A 20,192-nucleotide genomic window follows, 5' to 3' on the forward strand; every position below is an offset into this window, starting at 1 on the left:
AGCAAGGAAGGAAAGAAGTGTTTATTAAGGGCCGACTGGTTGCCAAGCACTTAACACATTTTATTTGGTCCTACAACCCTGGGAGGTAGGTGCTGTTTTTATCCTTATTTTGCAGTTGAGTAAAGGGAGGCAAACACAACTTAAGTGACTTGCCCAAGGTTACATCTGAGGCTGGATTTGCACTCAAGTTTTCCATGTTCCAGGCCCAGTTCTTATTGTGCCACCTAGTTGCTCTTAAGATAGACTCTGGGATGTTCATTTGCCTCTTGTCTATGTTGTCCAGTACAGAGTGCTAGTCTATGATTTTTTTTAAACCTTGTTTTCTTATTCTTCATCACACATATCCTCACAAATGCTGTTAATTGCAGTAATTTTATTTTAAGGCCCTTTAATTTTTCATAAACAAATACAAGAGACTTTATGATCATTCTTCCATGACAATGTTTTCCTCTCCATGTGGTTTTCTTTTAAGACATACACATCAAAAGCTTTTCTGAAAACCAATGACAAAAGGATCCCTAGCTCTTTGATCTTTATATGAGCATTTACTTAATTTAAATGAAATGAGCTGAAGTAAAATTCTCAGATTTCTGTTTGAAAACTGAGATCCTTAAAGATGAGAATGAATTGTAAAAGTCAGTGATTTACAATCAAGCCACACATTTGAATAGCTCTTTTCACTTCCATCTCCTGTTTCTAGAACCTTTTCCTACTGTTGGTGTCATCTTTTAATTAGGACATAGGCTAATATAGGTCCTACGGCATATCTTTCAAACTTTCCACCTCCATTGCTGTGGTGATCAGTAGAAACCTTGCCCAGCTAACTCCCTCATCCCTTTGGTGCCTCCATCTGAGCCACCACCATACCTCCATTCCTTGTCCCAAACTCAATGCCCCTTTTGGGTTAGCAATTTATTATAAGTAAGCTTTTGTGGGCTTGCATGAGAAGCTAAGCATTCATTCATTTCACAAACCTTTATTAAGTCAGTGAAGTTTTACTGGTTTTCCTAGCTTCTCATGGCAGAGATTGGTAGAGAAACAAAGATGTAATCTGTTACTTCCCCTCCCAGGTCTGTGTTTTGTGATCTCTGAGCATTATAATTGTTGGAGGACTGAAGGAGGGAGAAAAGGGAAGGGGGGAGAGAACCTTACCCCATGAGTATCTTTGTAATTTAATTGGACCTCTTTTCAAAAAATAAGGGCTAGCTTTCATGGCCTTGGCTGGGACTCTGTGAAACATTAATCTGTAAAGTCCCCAGAGCCCAAGCTTCTTCACTGATGGCCTTTAGCTCATCACAGACCTCTTGGCAAAACAAAGAACATAAGTGCCATCACATTTGTTCATGGCCTGAATTTCTCTGGGAAAAAAAATTGCATCTCTATTTTCACTAACCTTTAAATGAAATTTAGCATTTTTTCCTCATTATTTTAAAACATTGTTCTGAGAAGGGGTCCACAACACAAAAAAGCTTCAGAATTACTGCTCTGAAGCATCATGCTGTAGGTGCAATCAATAGATTAAAATTCATTCAGGACTTTTTGTTAAGTCTTTTACATTTTTGGGTTTCTTGAATCTATGAGATGGGCCAGGAGGCAATTACTGGGGGGTTGAGAGGGCTAGAATTGGTAGTAACACAGCTGGTAAGAAAACAATCAAGTAAAATTTAAAAAAGACTTTGAAGAAAATAAAAATCACGCAAGAAAAGCTAGAATTAAAAGATGCTTTAAAAAAAAGATGAAGAAATATTTAAAAGAACAACTAAATTGGAGAATACAGTAGAAAACCTGAAAGAATAGTCAACCAACAATAGATACAATACTATACAAAACAGAATTATAACCAACACAGATCTATTAGAGGAAATATAGGCCCAGAAAATTATTATTACTAAAACTTAAATCCAATAGTGGTTTGGAGAACAGGTTACAACACAACAATTATAGTAATATCTTCATCCTCTAAACAGGAAAAAATAACAATAACAAAAGAATTTGAATGTAACATTTGGGAAAATCAGCCAAGAAAATTTCTCAGACATAGCTACATCAAACTGTGATATACAAATAGAAAGAATCTTCGATGAGGAGGGGAATGAATCCAAGATTGAATACTCCTCAACACATTACAGTTAAACTCCAACATTGTAATGATATGAAAAAGTGCTTCAGGCTGTCAAAGACAGAAAAAGAATGCTAATAGTGAAATCCATTGAGTGTTATGAAATTCTGAATTTATTTTTAATACTTTAATTTTTTAATTTAAATTTAAATAAATTTAAATAAAAAGTTTAGTATTTTAATAAAATTATTATTTTGGTTCTTACTTTAGGGCCTTATTATAGCTTCCCTGGAGTATTGCACCTTCTAATTTAGGTCTTCTGTCTCTAATCCAGGATAGGGGAGACTAATCTAGCCAACTGCTCATGTGAATAAAATTTAGGGCTTTACTAGGCTGCAAGCTCAAAGTGGGGGGCAATGGTGTAATATGTTTGCCGAAGAGATTAATGTAATCTGAAATTGTATAATAGATCTAGACATGAAAGTGATCTCAAATGCCACATTTGTCCAGTTCTTTTGTTTTACTGAGGAGGAAACTGAGGAGTTGAAATGAGAGTTTGTCACATAGGTAGTAATTATTGGAGAAGACAGATTTGAGCTGGGGTTCTCTGGCTCTAGTCAGGGCTCTTTCAATAGTACCTTAACTACATAAATGACGGGCACAGTAGCTGGAATCAGAGCAGTGAGTTTTGGCATAAACCACATCTAGAGTTTTTCAATTGTAGGAGCTGGATTTTGTGGAGGACACTAACAAGCTGGAGTGTGTACTTGTGACTTATAAAAAGTTTGAGAGACATAGTTTCTGGGTAATTAATAATTTTATTAATTATTGCTAGCAGATAATTAATAAAAGTGGCACTCTCGAATGCAAAAGGCCTCTCCTGGAACCCACTCAACACTTACATGCCCTTGGAGGAATGAGTATTCCTAAGGGTAGAAATCAAATCTGATTGGTTAACAATTAATGAGAGAATGAATATTATAATGAGAGATGGGCTTATTCTAATGAAGGTCTATGGGATAGGACTTTGATCACTCAGTCTTGGTGAAAGAGACTTACTTCTTCGCAGACCATCCCATTCTAGACAAAAGGGGGAATCCACTTCCATTCAGACCTGTTTGACACAATGGGCTGGAATGCACCAATTCACTTAAACTTGTTTTTCTGGTTGGATGGAGTCTGAACAAGATTAAGGAGAATGTTAGAGAATGAGGAAATAGGAAGGAAAAAATCCTGGATCTCCCCAATTGTAAATGGTTATTAATATATGAGAGAAATAATCATTTCTGTCATGCAGATAAGGGCTTCAGGGATGATGAGGATACTGAAGACCATGACATGCAAGGACTGGTTGAATAAACTATGGGTGATTAGCCTGAGGAAGAAAAGATACAGGGTGGTGGCATGATAGCTGTCTTCACATATTTAAGGAGTTATTATAATGAAGAAGGATTATGGAAAAAAGGAAGTGGGATCATAGTTGAATAGATAGAAGACAAGAGGTGAAAGTTGTAGAAAGGCAGATTTCAGGTCAATATAAGGAAAAAAATCTGAATAATCAGAAATGTCCAAAATTGCAGTGGGCAGTGGAGTTCTCATTTCCAGTGAAATTTGAATGGAAAATTGCCTTGGTTACTTTAGAGGTGATTCCATGGCTCTGAGGTCTTTTCTAACTTTGAGATTCTGTGATTGCATTATTCTGTTTGTTGTAAGTAGTGTGTGCATTTATTTCTCAAAGAAAATTATCTTTTCATGCTGAATTAATGCAAAGTCATTTTGAAGGATGAGTGGGAATTAATTAGGTGAAGAGAAAAAAGAAAAGACATATGAACACAGGTAAGAGCCTAAGCAAAGGCAAAGGAGTGAGAGGGTATTTAGCATGTTTTGGGAACAGAGATTAGATGACTTTGGCTGAAATGTGAAATGTGAAGGGGGGATGGGCAGGGGAATAATTTGAGATAAGGCTGGAAAAGTAAGGACGTAGGGTAGTATCGGGTTTTGGAGGATCTTGAATGCCAGGTACGGAAGTTTAAATTTTACTCAGTAGGCAATAGGGAATCAGTCGCTAAAGATTTTTGAGCAGATCACATGAACAACTCTATGTATAAGCAGTATTCTCTTGGCATCAGTATGACAGATGGATTATAGTGGGAGGAGGGTATTGATGGGAAGACTAGGAGGCTTTGGCAAGAGCACAGTTAGATGGCAGTGAGGGTCTCCTTTAGGATAATGGCAGAAAGAAGGCAATACGCAATAGAGATATTGCAGAGATGTAATTTATATGACATCTTAATGGATTGCATATGATAGGTGAGAGTGAAGAAGGAATTAAAGGTAACCTCAAGAAATCAGTCAATAAACAATTATTAAGCTCCTATATTACACTAGGCTCTGTGCTGGGGATACAAAAAAAAGATAAAAGATAAACCCTCCTATCAAGGAGCTCGTGGTCTAATGGGGGATGATGTGAACAACTATGTACATGTACATATGTACTTGTAAACTATGTACATATGGACACGTATGACTATGTACATGTGAACAACCATGTACAAACGAGATATATCCAAGAAAACTCGAAAGATGATCAACTGAGGGAAGGCACAAGAATTAAGGGGAATGAGGAAGGGCTTCTAATAGAAAGTAGGATTTTAGCTGGGACTTGAAAGAAGCCAGGGTAGCCAGGAGGCAGGATGAGGAGGAAGAGAATTCCAGGCATGGGGGACAACCAGTGAAAGGGCTTTGGGTCAAGAATAGTAAGGAGGCCAGTGTCACTAGATTGAAGAGTAAGTGGTGGGGTGTAAGGTGTAAGAAGGCCAGGTTATGAAGGACTGTGAATGCCAGAGGATTTTATATTTGATACTAGCGATGAGAGGGAGCCACTGGAGATTATTGAGTAGGAGTATGACAGAGTCTGACTTGTACTTTAGGAAGTCAGCTGAGTGAGTGCTGGATAGACTGCAGTGGGGAGAGACTTGAGGCAGGGAGAACAACCAGCAGACTATTGCAAGAGTCTGGGCATAAGGTTGAGGGCCTGCACCAGGGTGGTAGCAGCGTCAGAGGGAAAGAGGACAGGCCTGGAATTCTATTGGCTGTGAGTGTGACGAGAGAGAGAGAGAGAGAGAGAGAGAGAGAGAGAGAGAGAGAGAGAGAGAGAGAGAGAGAGAGAGAGAGAGAGAGAGAGGATGACACCTGTGTTGCTGGCCTAGGTGATTGGGAGGGTAATGTTGCCTTTGATAGTAACAAAGAAGTTAGGAAGAGGGGAGGGTTTGGGGAGGGAAGGATAATGAGTTCAGTTTTGGACATGTTGAATTTAAGATGTCTATGGGACATTCTGTTCTATATGTCAAATAGGCAGTTGGAGATGTGAGAATAAAGGTCAGTGGAGAGGTCAGGACTGGGTAAATAGATCAGCATGGAGATGATAATGGAATCCTTGGAAGCTGATGAGATCATTAAGTGAAATAGTCTAGAGGGAGAAAAGAAGGCCCAGGGCAGAACCTAATGGAACATCCACGTAACTCCAGCAAAGGAGACTGAGAAAGAGTGGTCAGATAAATAGGAGAGGACCAAAATAGAGTAGTGTCGTGAAAACCTAGGAAGAAGAGAATATCAAGAAGAGGGTGATCTACAGGTTTTGAATGTGGGAGACTGGATGAATGGTCATGCCATAGAAAGAAATGATAAAGTAAGATGGAGGGACAGGTAGAAGAAGAAAGATGATGAGCTTGATTTTATGACATGTTGATTTTTACTTTACAAATTTATAAATGTTTGGAGGTGGGGAAGACAGTCATTAAGGGAAAACTACTAGTATTTTGCTGGAATACAGAGATTGGGAGCAGTAGAGGCAGTGACTAGACCACTCTTTTCTAGGAGTTTAGCAGTTAAGAGAAGAGAAGATATCTTGAGGAGTGACAAGGGTTTTGTTTTTTTTTTAAGAGAGGAGAGAGACTTTAACATATATGTAGGCAGAAGGGCAAGAAGAAGTAGTAGTAATAGCAACAGCAGTGGCACCAGTGGCAATAATGATGATAATAGCATATACTTTTGTATATATTATACATATTTCATATGTATTATACCTATAATACATATCATACAGGCATACATCATTTTATTGAACTTTGCTTTATTGTGTTTCATAGGTGTAGATTTTTTTTTTTTTTACAAATTGAAGATTCGTGGCAACCCTGCTTCAAGCAAATCTTTGGCACCATTTTCCCAACAGCATGTGCTCACATTGTGTCTCTGCGTCAAATTTTGGTAATTCTTGCAAATATTCCAAACTTTTTCATAATTATTATATCTGTTATGGTGATCTGTGATCAGTGATCTCTGATGTTACTGTTTTAATTGTTTTGGGGTGCCATAAACAGCACCCACATAGGACAGACAACTTAATCAATAAATGTTGTGTGTGTTCTGTCTGTTTCACTGACCAGACATTCTCCCATCCCTCTCCTCCTTGGGCCTCTCTATTCTCTGAGACACAACAATATTGAAGAATGTTACTTAAACTTAGTTGATAAAGCAGGGGCAGGATTTAAGAGGATTGACTCCAGTTTTGAAAGAAATTCTGCTGTGGGTAAAATGCTATCAAACAGTATCACATGCTACAGAGAAATGTTTCATGAAAAGAAGAGTTAATCAATGTGGCAAACTTCATTGCTGTCTTATTTTAAGAAATTGCCACAGCCACCCCAGCCTTCAGCAATCACCACCCTGATCAGTCAGCAGCCATCAACACTGAGGCAAGATCCTCCACCAGCAAAAGGATTATGACTTGCTGAAGGCTCAGGTAATGGTTAGCAATTTTTAATTAATGCATGTACGTTTTAAAAAAACTAATACTACTGCACATTTAATAGACTACAGTATAGCATAAACATAACTTTTATATGCACTGGGAAATTAAGAAACTTTGTGTGACTTGCTTTATTGTGATATTCTCTTTATTGTGGTGATCTGGAACTGAATCTGCAATATCTCTGAGGTATGCCTATATATACACACATGCACACATATGGAGATCCATATGTTGCTCTAATAGCTGAAAGGTGCTTTACATGCATTCTTTCATTTGAGCCTCACAAAAGTCCTTTGAGATAGGGATTACAAGTAATGTGATCCCCATTTTTGTTGTTGTTGTTGTTCAGACCTATATGGGAAATACCCATTGTGGGAATTCTTCTATAGATGAACATCTACAATTTGTCTGCAGCTTATAATCTTGGAAGGTTGCCTAGGGCACCAAGTAGCTAAATGACTTAGCCATTGGTGTACAGTGTACGATAGAGGTAGGGCTTGAATCCGGGTCTTCCAGACTCTTAAGATTTACATTCTATCCACTATCCCATGCTACCTCTTCATCCTTATTTTACAGCTGAGAAAATAGGCTCAGAGAATTTAAGTGACTTTTCCAAAGTTGCACGGATAGTGTATTTTAGAGGTGGAATTTGAACCCAAATCTTCTTGACTCCAAATCAGCCCTCTAATTCACTATGTCATGCCATAGAAAAGAGATTAAAAACCTGTTACTTTTGTACAAATAAAAAGCTTGCATTTTGACTTCAAGTAATATACTTTCCTTCTTTCCAAAGGATGTTATTACAACATGAAAACTGCTCAAGTTAAATGTAATAGGGCAATCATACTAGAAGAGAAATAGTTCTGCTTCATTTTAGAATTGGTCCAAAATCAGGCAGAGTAGCATGAATTAAAATGCTAGAAAATTCAACCTTATGGAGATTCAGTATGCTAGTTTCTGGTCAAGGTATCCATTTGAAATATCCTTAAATCTTCAAATATTGGAAACTTGACATTGCATAGTATTTTAGGGTAATGTTATTCCATTTGATCCCATGTGTTTGGAAACCCTGCACCTTCCCTCCTTTTCTGTCAGAAGTTGTAGCCTTTCTCCAGCCTAATTGAATACCTATCTGGTATACAGATATGATTCTTAAACAACAAAAATGAATAAATATGTTACCAGCTTAGAGAGACCCTGGTGGACCTATTCATGTTTCATATAAATAGCCATTATCATTTCTCTACAAATTGTGCTACTGCCATCAATGTCTTCGTGCATTCTGTTGCTGAAGCAATGAACTCTTCATTCTCAGCATTTAGTTTGTTAATTACTCACTCCATTGCTTCACAGTCTTTATTAGCTTTAGATGATATTGTACTTTCGACCAGTCCTTCTAGATAACTGCTAGGGTCCATTGCTTTCATAGTGATTAAGGCTTCTTGAGTCAACTTGGTCTTTCCTAGTTCTTGAGGATATGGTTTATATGTTTCTCGTCTACCAAAACCATATTTGTAAATGAAAGTTACAAATTTACATTTTTCTCCTCTGTGGGATCAGCTATAGAATATTCCTGCACATTTGTTTTGGTTCTTGTTACACTGATAAACTATTTTACAATAGTAGACATTCTCTACTCTGTGCTGAGAAGCCTATGGCTGTACAATTTGCCAGTGGGATCTATATGTCTGTCTAACACATCAACCCCAACTATGCTTGGATTCATAGGATTTGGATATTTATGCATAGCAGCCATTGTAACTATTTCCCATGGGTGTTGGAAAATGTGCTCTGATATCCAAATCTTCATGGTGCCAGCAACCAGTAAAATGTCTTGGTGGTGCAAAGGGACACTAGGGGAAAAGTGCCAACATCACCCCTTTTACCTTGCCAGCGACAGAATGCGCAGGTGCTGAAAGGCTAGGAAAGAGATCTAAGATGAGGCCTGGGCTAAGATCCTGTAAGACAGAGCAGAAGGGATCAGTGACACAAGCGCAAGGGTTAACCTTGGCAAGAAGAAGGGTTGTTTATCCTCTGAGACTGGAGAAAAGGAAAGAATGAGGGGAAGGCGCAGAGAGGTTTTGAGTTGACAAGAAGAAGAGATGAAAGAGTGCAGCAGGCATGGTCTTAGCTGTATTGTTTCTAATTTTTTCAAGTGGGTGATTTTCCATAATCATTTCAATTCAGCTCTTTCCCCATAATGATTTGTTCACAGTTGTGATTTTTTTAATTCAAAATTTCAGAATTCCAAAATTTGACTTCTATGTATCTATAAAAGTAGAAATTTGTTCTACCTACCTCACAAGGTGATTGTGAGGTCAGTATTTAAAGCTCTATGTAAATTAGAGTTATAATGCATTCACAGAACGTTTAATACTGGTGTGTCAATTGGTTGAATTGAGTTTCTCTCAAAATTTTCACCTAAGCTGTGAGAATTTAGCTGTCTGTAAAATGAACATGAAATCCAACGAATGTGTTAACCCATCTTCCTTCTTCATTAAAATAAATTTTTTTTCCAGTTTCTATTCATATGGAGAGAAATTTGTATTTTTTTCTGAAAGCAAATTATACTGATTATGAAAGTTACTGATTGCTTAGAAACTGAAAGCCATTTCTTATTTAATGAATGTGCAGTGCTCATAGCACCAGAAAAGTAAGATTAAAAGAGACCATAAAATCATCTGATCTCTATTTCATTATTTCTAAGGTATTGGGGATATTGCCTCCATTAGTACAAATATATAACCTATCTACATCTCCTCGTCTTGTGTGACTCTTCTTCATGTCCTCCCATAAATTCTCCAAAGAGGATCAATGTATTGGAAGCTTTCATCTAGGTTCTTCACATTTTGTGAATACCACTGAAGCATATCCTTCCCTAAGAGGGAGGGATAACATCTGGTGTACTCTCCTGATGTGCTAGAAATAGCAAAATGATTTAAGCCAGTAATTTCCAAACTCTAGGATCAGGGACTCCATGAAAATTCCATTGAGTTCTGGGGATGAGAGATCTCCATGTTTATTATAGATGCTATTGGGACCCTACTGGATAGCCACTCTGGACATGTTTGTGCATTGGGAAAAGGGCAGTTGTTTTGGGGAAGACAACAGAGATCCAACATGATCAGAGCAGCTAGGGATTTAAAAACAATAGCAACAATAAGTCAAATGCACTAACATAAGCCCTTCCTATCCAATCTAGTCCAATAAATATTTGTTGTCTACTGTATGGCAAGCATTGTGCTAAGAGCTGAATACAATTAATAAAAAGACAGTCTCTGCCATCAAGGAGCTTACAATCTAAAGGGGGAGACAAAACACAAAAGGAAGCAGGAAAGCAGAGCAGGGGAGATAACAGGTACCTAATATGGGGTTATCTTGTTCTGTGGAGCTGAGACTAGGTAGAGTACCTGATGCAAAGCGAATCCATGCATTCCTTTCAGATGTATGTATCTAAGCAGATTAATCACATGTTGTTGTTGTAGGCAGGGAGTACAGGGTGTTAAGGGAAGATGAGTGCCTCTGGTGTGAGGGCTGCTGAGTCCTTTTCAGAGCTGCTTTCCATCTTTGGCTTCCACCTTCCACCCAACTCTCACCTGTGGCTCCTAGAAGCTGTAATGTGCACAGTGGCCACATCATGGTAAACTGTCTTGGAAGATGGGCTAAACCAGGTTGAGGGTAACCCAACAGGCCTCAAACCTGTCTGTGAGTTAGGGGTATGTCTACCCCAAGCATGGAAAGACTTCCCCCAGTAGAATGGTAACTCTCCACCTTTCCTCAGCAGTTCTGTGTGGTTTGGCTCCACAGATCATCATGGATCCTGGTTCCTCCTCCCATCTCCACTCTCCTTGCTCCTCTCCTTTGCAGCTTCTTTTTGTAGGTGTTATCTTCCTTTATTAAACTGCAAGCTCTTTGAAGGCAAATACTATTTTTCTTATTTATATCCACAGTGCTTGGCATATAGTAGACACTTAATAAATGTTTATTGAATTGAATTGGAATGAATTGAATGAGGCATTTTGACACTGCGACTTGAAAACTTGCAGTGGAGGAAATTCACAGCAGACAGAGTATTAGGGAGACATCTGGTTCTTTGATCCACTGGGAAATTTGCCACAGGTTGGCAAATTTAGAGAAGGCAGCACCATGGTGGGGTGACTCAGCTGTGGTTAAGTGTATGTCTCAAAGGGTTCCCCAAAGAATGCGGGGAAAGAGGGTAGAGGCCACAGTTGGCAGAATCAGAGCTCTGCCTTGGCCTAGGGAGTGGGGAGCGTGGTGTGGCCCTAGTCAAAATGAACCAGAAAAGGGCTGAGGATCACCTTCCCACTTTAGCTGCTCATCCTGCACCAGGAGCCAGGGTCTGGGAGGACCAGAGTCTGTAAGTGGGCTTTTGCTAAATCTCTTAAGGCCAGATTTCAACAATCTGGACCAGGAGTTGGGAGAGTTGGATCCTAGCCCCTGCTCTTACAGGAGCTCTGAGTCTCTATTTCTTCCTTTCTAAAATGAGTGGTCCCTACTAGCTCCAACAAAGTAGTCTATTAGTCTATGATATTTGGGTTCCATTGATACCATCTCAGTTTAGTGTAAATCTCAGTGTCTTCTTTTGTGACCTTGGGGAAGTCACTTCCTCATACGGAGCTTCGTTTTCTGCCTCTGTACAGTCAACTAGACTCAACTATTGTCAGGTGATCTTCCAACTCTTAACATTCTGTTGTGATACTTTGAGGATTTTCTTTGTGGGGTGAGCAGGGGAATGGATTGGGGCAGTTGGCTTCAAGGCAGTGTTTAGCCTCTTCCCCTGAAACATCTATCAGTTTACTATAGGGTTATAATCCCCCCTTCCTCACCCAAGAAATTAGATGCTAAGTGTGAAGAAACAACTGACCTTAGCACCTAGTTATCAAGGCTAATTAAGTAAGCTACCACCATCCATAGTGTTCTAGGTCTCTGTCTTCTCCCAGAGGATGGTATATGCCCTTCATACCCCCAACCCCTGTATGGTGTATGTGGTGTTCAGGGAGTAGTAGCATTTCTGGTGTGAGAGCTTGCTGAGTCCTTTTCAGGGCTACTCATCTACCTTTGGCGTCTACCTGCCACCCAACTCTCACCTGTGAATCCAAGAAGCTGCAGCATACAGAGTGGCCACACCCTGGTAAAACCTTCTCTGGAGATTGACTAAACAGGTTGAGGGTAACTGACCAGCCTCAAAGTGGTAGGTGAGTTAGGGGGATATCTACCGCAAGCATATAAAGACTTCCCTGGTGGAATGGGTAGATGAGAGCAGTTTGTTCCAACATCCATGAAGGTGGCTGAAGCTGGCACCGTGAAGCTGTTAGAGCTTGCCCAGGCATCAAAGATGCCAAAGTCATCCACTGCATCCCAGGCCATCACCACTCCTCCTTTTGTTCTCCTACTGGACTTTGATGACTCTGGAAGAGACAGTGAGGCTGATAACTCTGTGCAACTCTGCCTCACTTAAATCCAGTTCACAGGCAAGTCAAGATACTGCCCTGTGGTATCATTAGTCTTCTTCAAAACAAAGGACAACAACAACCCCAACTCCCCACTGAGAACACCTTTCATACCATTGTTGTTGTTAATACTTGCCCCAGATGCAAAAATTCCTAGTTACAGCTCTGTTTCACTGTCATGAGAGATGACATCATGTGACTCAGTGAGATTATTTTTGTTTTACTAACCTGGAAGTCAGATGGATTTTCCTTTCAGTTTGACCTAAGCAGCTTTTGTTATTTGAGCTTAATTTAGGCTTTTTTGATACTGTCTTTTCTGGCTTGTTTTTATGGGATGTAATTTATGGGATGTAATTCACATTTATCACATGGGATACATGGAAAAATAAGGCCTTTAAAAAAAGTTTGAAAATGAGAAGCCCATTCCCCCCCATATATAGTTTTTTAAAAAAATTTTATGGCAGAGCCTCTGTTTGTTGACTTGATGAATCTGTCATTGAAATAAAAATCCTGACATCTGCTTCATTTGTTTGTGATATCTTTTATAGATGACAATCAAAAGCGTATTTTGCTTCTTTGGTTCTTATTTGTTTAGGGTTTCTAATATGTTAGGGAATTGTTCACTCTCCAGAGTAATTTTTCTGAAACCTTGGATAGCAGATGCCTACCAGAGCCTAATAAAAAAGCATCATTTTCATCTCATTTGGAGGCAGTTAAGAACAGAAAGTGAAATATAGCTAAGTCTTAATCTCAATTAATAATTCTAAAATGTGAAATCACAGATACTGTAGTGTTAAACTATAAATTGTAACACATCTAAAAATCCCGCTCACAAGAGCTAGAGATTCTAATGCTCAGTTTTTCATTCTTCTAATTTCAAAATTAGATCAAACATCAAAAATCTTGTTAGAACATCAGTGTTATGCATATTTATGCTGAAAGTTTTCCCATTCATCAGGAAGATTTAAATTCCTCTTGAGAAAAAAATCTGTATTATAAAGAACTATGATATAAATATTCATAAATTCTTCCTTGTTTATGCCTTCTTTGACAGTGAGCAGAGTTACTCTTTAAGTTTATAGGTACATTTGAAAGCTTCAGTTTTCAGCATTTGAACTGTTAAGATGACAGCGGGAAAATATATAGATTAGTTTTCACTGTGTGAATTGCTTAGGGACAAGGACATTGTGAAGGCAAGAATAAGACATGTGACCTGTCCTCTGGGAGAATGCCAAGGCAGTCTTATCCATTCACTGTTCTCTAATTGTGAAACTCTCATTTCAGGTCAAATTCAAGTCAGTAAATATTTATTAAGCTCCTACTATATGCAAGGCATTCTCCTAGGTGCTAAGGATTCAAGGATAAAAATTAAGTAGTCTGTGTGCTTAAGGAACTTAGATTCAAGGGGGGTATTGTAACATATGCACAGGTAAGCAAATACCAAGTACATTCAATATAATGCAAAGTAAGTTCAAGAGAGAGAGGATAACAAGTTGGGGGGTGGGGAGAATCAGAAGGACATCTGTATAGAAGATGGTTATGGGGAAGGGCTTACTTGGTGGTGTTCAAAGAAGACTAGCAGCTCTGGTGTGAGGCCTTGCCAAGCCCTTTCCAGGGCTGATCATCCAACCTTGGTGTCCGCCTGCCACCCAACTGTCACCTGTGGCTTCAGGAAGCTGTAGCATGTGCAGCAGCCATACACTAGTAAAACCATCTTGGCAGACAGGCTAAACCAGGTTGAGGGTAACTGACCAGCCTCGAATTGGTAGGTGAGCTAAAGGATGTCTATCCCAAGCATGGCTTCCTGCGGTGGAATGAGCAGATGAGAAAAATGTATTTCAACAGCTACTAAGGTAGCTGAAGCAGATGCCGTGGAGCATCAGGAACTTGGTCAGGCATCAAAGACGCCAAGGTCATCTACTCTATCTCAGGTCATCACCAGTTGTCCTGACTTTTGTCCTGCCACTGGACTTCGATGACTCTGGAAGAAAGAGTGAGGCTGATGACTTTGTGCAACCCTGCCTTCCGTAAATCCAATTCATAGGCAAGTCAAAACATCACCTTGTGATGCCATTGGTCCTCTTCAGAAACAAAGGACAAACAACAATATTACTGGAAATATTGGAAGGGGAAAAGCATTTGTGCTGAGTGCTTTAGAAATATTTTCTCATTATAGAAAATTTCTTATGTATATATGTCTATCTATATGTACATGTGTACCTACACATATATGTCTAAATGTACCCATGTGTATATGTGTAGTGTGATCATCAAATAGCATATTATATATGTTACAAATATACATGCATATATGCATACAAATTGGCTCAAGCTAAACATAGAAAATTATACGTGCATATATTAAATAATATAGCAAATTATAACTTTTATATCACAGATCATATGTGCACATATAATTTATTATATATGTATATACAATTTGATGTGTTGTTTGATTATCACATACTGTTTTATATTTCTATATACAGTATATATAATTTTCTATACTTTTCATATAATTATATGTACATATATTAATATAGAATTTGAAATATTGTTTGGTTATAATTTAGTGTGATTATACATATATTTATATTATACTGTTGGATTATTTTGTTTCAAGCTAAGGTTTCCTCTGGCAGACTGGTAAAAGCAAACATACTAGTGGGGGCCTGTGAACAAGTTTTTGAGCATGTACTGACTCACAGGCTACTTTGCTTTTCTGGGGAGCCTACATACAAGAGGGGGATATCCTAGGGACTATTATATTTCACTCAAAACCCATTTCTCCTTCTAAATTACCTCTTTATTTTTATGGCACCTCCATCATCCCAGTCATCCAGATTCATAACCTTGGAGGTATCCTTCACTCTCTTCTCTTCCTCAGCCACTATGTCCAATTTGTTGCCAAGTTGCATTTCTCTCATTCACTTTACCGTAGTTCAGACTGTCATCCCCTCTAACTCATACAATTGCAGTAGCGTCCTAATTGGTATTCGTATCTCTAGTATCTTCCATCTCCAATATATACTCCATATATCTGCCAAATTGATCATCTTAAAATACAAGTCTGTGTCAACCTCTCCTCCTCAAAAATCTCTAATGGCTTGTGAAAGTGAGCCATATATAGAAAAGCTACACACACAAACATAAATAGACATGTGTATATTGTTTATATTCATACACACATATACAAACATGCATGTATACATACCATGGATGGCTTATGAAGCTAGTATATCTATCTATCTATCTATCTATCTATCTATCTATCTATCTATCTATCTATCTGTCTGTCTGTCTGTCTGTCTGTCTGTCTGTCTGTCTGTCTGTCTGTCTATCTATCTGTCTGTCTGTCTATCCGTCCATCTGTTCATCCATCCATCCATCCATCCATCCATCCATCTATCTATCTATCTATCTATCTATCTATCTATCTATCTATCTATCTATCTATCTATCTGTCTGTCTATCTATTTTGTCAATGCCTGGGAAGATCTGGGTCCCTAACCTGTTCTGACTAGCAGTTTCCAGTCAATCCCCTTCCACCCCTACCCCCAAGATAAACTCCTGGGAATCTCTGCTGAGACCAGCAGTTTCTAACTGCCTCTGTTCCTTGATAGAGAAAGCTCCAAGGACACTTCTACAACCCCTCCCTCCCTGAAATTCAGCTATTCTGTTGATCCTACAGGTGACCCCAGCTTGGGGCCTGGTCAGTGGCCTGCCTCTGTTGGCTTAAAGTGGCTTAAACTGATCCTGTGGTTTTTCCAGGAGGGTGCTATCGTTCTTCAATAAGTAACTTATGAGTCACCTGTTGTTCTTTCTATCTACCTAGCTGCCACTGCCGAGAGTATATAACCCCCGTTATAACTCTTCCCCAGGAACCCCTGTCTGAAAAGCCAGTGTGCTGGATTGCAATTCCTTGATCCTGAATAAAAATGCCCCATTATTATTTACTGATCATTTTATTGGTCTGAGTTTTTGTACTTGACAATTTGTACACACATATACATGTACACACACACAAACTCTTTGCAAATATACATACTTACAATGGATTAGGACCAAAGCTGTGATTTCCTTGGTATAGGAAATTGCTAATGAGAAAACTCCTTTTAAAAATGTGGATCAGCTCCTGCTGTGTGACTCAGTCAAGTTTCCCTGCTCCCTGTGCATTTTCTTACTGACTGCCTTGCTGCCTGAACCACAGACCTCTCCTTAGAGGTTTTATTTCTCTCAGCCCTGAGGCCCTACTGTTCTGATCGGTGATTCCCCACTTTGGCCTACTTTTCAGGCATGCCATAGCCCTGCTTCACTTGGCTTCCTGCTCCAAGGATGTCTTCTCCCCAGCCTCCTTGTCTTCAGTGCCCCTTCTCTTCCAGTTCTGCAACCACGGTCAATCCACTCCCCAACTCACACATGGTCAGTCCACTTCCCTAAAACCCCAGCACCATCCTCCCAACTTTCCAGATCAAAATGACCACCCCCGCCCCCACGTCTAAGTGTGTTGCCTCTATTAGAGTGTAAGCAACTTGAGGGTTGTTGTGGTTCATTTGTTTCAGTCATGTCTGACTCTTTGTGACTTCTTGTGGGGCTTCTTTTTGGCAAAGATGCTGGAATGGTTTGTCATTGCCCTCTCCAGCTCATTTTGCAGATGAGCAAACTGAGGCAAACAGGGTTAAGTGACTTGCCCAGGATCACACAGCTAGTAAGTGTCCAAGGCCACATTTCAACTCACAAGATGAGTCTTGCTGACTCCAGGTCCAGCGTTTTATCTACTGTGCCACCTAGCTGTCAGTTCCTTGAGGATAAGGACTATCTTTATTTTTAAATTTGCAGCCATAGCACTTTAAAACAGTTCTTGACACTTAGTAAGTGCTTAATAAATATTTTTTAATTGAGTCGTTGTTAGAGAGTTGCCTAGGGCATTTGCCCAAGGTCACACAACTAGTAATTCATCTGAGGCAGTACTTGAACTTCCAGACTGGGCAGTTGCATATACATACTTATAAATGTACATGCATGTTTACTTATAAATGTATATGTATACACACATACATATACCGCATGCGTATTCAAGAATAATCTACATAGATTAATAATGCAATCCAAGGTTAGGATAAACATCATTTTTAGCTTTCAGACTGTATGAAAACAGATGGCAGGCTGGATTTGGCCCATGAAGAGTAGTTTGCCAAAGCCTGATAGTCTGTGTGATGGAACAAGATCATTTAGGGAAAGAACATTATAATAAGCATAATAATAATAGTAATAACTAGCATTTATATAATAATTTATATAATGCTTTAGGGTTTGCAAAGTACTTTATATATGTTAACTTATTTGAACCTCACAATAACCCTGTGAGGTAGACAGTATTATATCCCCATTTTACAGAGGAAACTGAGGCACTGAAAGGTTGAGTTGCCCAGGGTCCTACAGCTAGTAAGTGTCTGAGGCTGGATTTGAAATGAAGTCTTTCTGACTCCAAGTCCATTGCTCCAGAAGAGAAGTCACAAGGAGGACCAAGCTTTGGGACATGCCCGCACTTGGGCACATGGGTGGAAGCTGCTGCTATACATGTGTATATGTAGGTATACATACACATGCATGTGTACACATGTATACATATTTACATATATGCTCATATACATGTATACATACATATCTACTATCTATTTATGAACGAAAACTTAAAAGGAACGGTCAACAAGGTAGAAGAATCAAGAAAGTGGTGTCAGTGAAGCCAAGAATAGACAGAATGTTCAGGAGGGAAAATATGTTCAAGAGTGTCAAAAGATCCAGGGGAGGAAGTGTTAAATAAAATTAAGATTAAGCCAAAGCCATTGGAGTTAAGAGACCATTGGCCACCTTGGAGAAAGTAGTTTCAGTTGGGTGGGATCAGAAACCAGATTGCAAGGGATTTTTGATGTGAGTAGGAGCTGAGGAAATGGAAGCCTAGAGCTCTGTGGAAATGGCAGCCTTTGTGAAGTTTTTTGTAAGACCTAGGCAAGGAAGGAGCTAATGGATAAGGAGAGAAGACGAAAGACAAAGGGAATGATCGGGGGGGCACACTCCCAGAGGATACGAGAAGGATGGGATCAAGAGTACAAGAATAAGGGGATAGTCGTGGTGAGGAGGATGACCTCTCCATCAGATATTAAAGCAAGTGAGAGCAAAACCTCTCTTATCATCCCCATTCTCTTCTTTCTTGCTTCAATATCTGATGGAGAGGTTATTCTCCTTACCGTGATTATGTGTGTGGAATAGAGAAAAGGGATCTCAGAACTCACAGCGCCTTCTATTTTCTCTGCTGAATCGGAATAGGAAGGAGAAGCAAATCCTATTATGAAATTCACCACGATCCCCAAATGCAAGTCTGATTCTCTACAGCACGGTGGGGAGTGGAAGGGCAGTATTTAGAGACAACATGATGATATGCTCTTAGACAGCAGTCTCCAAATTTTTTTGATCTTGCATCCCATTAGTAAAAAAATAATAATGAGTATGTACCTCAATATGCATGTATTTATTTATATGTTTATGCATATACTACTGTACATATACATTATATGTATTATAAAATGTTAGAGGAAACATGACATAGTGAATAGAGAGTTGGCCTCAGAATCAGAGAGATGTGAACTCAAGTCCTTCCTCTGACACATAATGGCTGTGTGCTTCTGAGCAAGTCACAACCTCTTAATGCTCAAGGGAACTTTCTAAGACTTGAAATTATAGAGAAGTTGCTGACCTGCCTTGGCAGAGGGAGTTTTGTCTCCCAAGAGCTCCCTATACTGATGAAATTACAGGACTAGTTGCTATCCCTATACATTATACAACATACACAAAAATAGCATTAAAAGATGAGATAAAGATGAAATAGTTGTTGCCATTTTCAGTTATGTCCCACTCTTTGTGACCTTAATTGGAGATGAAACAATGTTTTTTAATTTTTATTTTATTACAATAAATTTGATGGTGAAGCCATAGATCTTTTTTTTTCACTTAAAAATTTTTTTAAAAAAAATATTTATTTATTTTTAGTTTTCAGCATTCACTTCTGCAAGATTTTGAGTTCCAAACTTTCTCCCCGTTTCTCCCCTCCCCCTACCCCAAGACTGCATGCATTCTTATTACCCCTTCTCCAATCTGTTCTCCCTTCTATCACCCTATCCCTCCTCCCCCACTTCTCTTATCCACTTCCCCTCTATTTTCCTATGAGGTAAGATAGATTTCTATACCCCATTGCCTGTGTATCTTATTTCCCAGTTGCATGTAAAAACAATTTTTAACATTCATTTTTAAAACTTTGAGTTCTAAATTCTCTCACTTCTCTCCCCACCCACCCTCATTGAGAAGGCAAGCAATTCAATATAGGTTATACATATGTAGTCATGCAAAACACTTCCATAATAGTCATGTTGTGAAAGACTAATATTTCCCTCCATCCCATTCTGCCCTCCCCTCCATTTATTCTATTCTCTCCTTTGACCCTGTCCCTCTTCAAAAATGTTTGCTTCTGATTACCCCTTCCTCCAATCTACCGTCCCTTCTATTACCCTCCTTCTCTTATCCCCTTCCCTCCTACTTTTCTGTAGGGTAAGATAGATTTATGTACCCGAGTGTGTATGTTATTCCCTCCTTAAGCCAATCCTGATGAGAGTAAGGTTCACTCATTCCCTCTCCCCTCTTCCCCTCCACTGTGAAAGCTTTTTCTTCCCTCTGTTATGTGAGATGGTTGACCTCATTCTACCCCTCCCTTTCTCCTTCTCCCAGTATATTCCTCTCTCACTCCTTAATTTTATTCTTTAGATATCATCCCTTCATATTCAACTCACCCTGTGCCATC

The 20,192-nt window shown here is 39.1% G+C and overlaps 1 protein-coding gene and 1 pseudogene across 1 annotated transcript in view; one reads left to right on the forward strand and one right to left on the reverse strand.

The window, feature by feature from the left end:
• CFAP95 (cilia and flagella associated protein 95) overlaps positions 1 to 20,192 on the forward strand; it is a 113,417-nt gene that overhangs the window by 56,804 nt on the left and 36,421 nt on the right. The window lies entirely within an intron of this gene.
• On the reverse strand, positions 8,105 to 8,679 carry LOC144456841 (PRELI domain containing protein 3B pseudogene; annotated as a pseudogene).

The sequence above is a fragment of the Phascolarctos cinereus genome, unplaced genomic scaffold (assembly GCF_003287225.1).
Source record: "Phascolarctos cinereus isolate Bilbo 61053 unplaced genomic scaffold, phaCin_HiC Scaffold_4;HRSCAF=312, whole genome shotgun sequence".
NCBI lineage: Eukaryota > Metazoa > Chordata > Mammalia > Diprotodontia > Phascolarctidae > Phascolarctos > Phascolarctos cinereus.